Here is a 1,752-nt window from a genome sequence, read left to right on the forward strand (position 1 = left end):
AAGTACAAAAGAGCGTGGAAAGACAGAAATACGGCAATATAAATCTCTTGGGAATGAAATAAATACGGATTGTAGGACAACCATAGCGAAAGGGCAGCAGGAAAGATGTGAAGTATTCAGAATAGAAATTTTCTTCACATGATGATCGACTCAGCATACAGACTAGTCAAAAGTTCGATGAAATTAAAAGCAAGGGTGGAAATTAAAAAAAAATGGTTCAAATGGCACTGAGCACTAAGGGACTTAACTTCTGAGGTCATCGGTCCCCTAGAACATACAACTACTTAAACCTAACTAACCTAAAGACATCACACACATCCATGCCCGAGGCCGGATTCGAACCTGCGACCGTAGAGGTCGCACGGCTCCAGATTGTAGCGCGTAGAACCGCTAGGCCACCCCGGCCGGCGGAAATTAAAAGTAAGGGTTGTAAGAGACCAGTGGATTTCACTATTAAACACAAAGAAGAGAGCAGGTAGGCGAAACAGTACAACGAAGGTCTCAGTGACGGGGTTTTTCCGATGACGTGATAGAAAAATAAATAGGAATCGGTATGGAAGACGTTTGGGATCCGGTATTAGAGTAAATATTTAAAATAACTCCGGAAGACTTGAGGTCAGATAACGGAGAAGGAAAGGATAACATTACATCGGAATTTTTAAAATCGTCGTGAGAAATGACAATCAATCGATTATTTAAGTTGGTGTGTAGAATCCGTGAGACTCGCGACGTACCGTCAAACTTTCGGAAAAATGTCATTCACACAATTCTGAAAAAGGCGAGATAGGATAAGTGCGAAAACTAATGCACAGTCAGCTTAATATATCGTGCATACGAACTGCTGCAAAGAATAATATACAGAAGAATGAAAAAGAAAAGTAATGGTGTGTTAGATGACGATCAGTTTGGCTTTAGGAAAGGTAAAGACACAAGAGACGCAGTTCTGACATTAAGCTTGATAATGGAGGCAAGACTAAAGAAAAATCAAGACTTGTTTACAGAATTTTCTGATTTAGAAAAAACATTCGAAGATATAGAACGGTGCAAAGTGTTCGAAATAGTAAAATAGGTGGGTAATATGTACAGGAACCAAGAGTGGACAAAAAGATTGGAAAACCACAAATTGAGTACTCGGATTAAAAAGGCTGTAAGACAGGACTGCAATATTTCGCCTCTGCTGTTCAATCTACACATCGAAGAAGCAGTGACAGAAATTTAACGGAGGTTTAAGACTGGGATGAAAGTTCAGTGATAAGATTAGCTGATGACATCTGTTGATGGAAGTAAACAATGTAATGAATACAGCATAATGGCTTGAGTGTGAACCGGAAAAAGACAAAAGTAATGTGAAGTAGCAGCAATGAGAATAGCGAGAAATTCGAATTAGAACTGGCGATCAAAAAGTAGATGAAGTTCATTAATTGTGCTGTCTTGGAAGCAAAATAATTCATGACGGACGAAGCAACAAAACACATAGAACACAAAAAGCAGGCTAGCATAGGAAAAGAGGGCATTCCTGATCAAGAGGAGTCTACTTGTGTCAGACCTAGACATACATTTGAGGAAGAAACGTCTGAGAATGAATTTCTAGAGCAAAGCGTAGTATGGTAGTGTGTCACGGAATGTGAAAAAACCGGAACAGAAGAGAATCGAAGCGTTTGAGATGTAGTGGTACAAAAAAGAAAGTTGCAAATTAAGTTTACTGAGAGAGTTCTCAGTAGAATCGGTGAAGAAAGGAACACATGGAAAACG

Source organism: Schistocerca americana, chromosome 5 (assembly GCF_021461395.2).
Source record: "Schistocerca americana isolate TAMUIC-IGC-003095 chromosome 5, iqSchAmer2.1, whole genome shotgun sequence".
NCBI classification, from domain to species: Eukaryota; Metazoa; Arthropoda; class Insecta; order Orthoptera; family Acrididae; genus Schistocerca; species Schistocerca americana.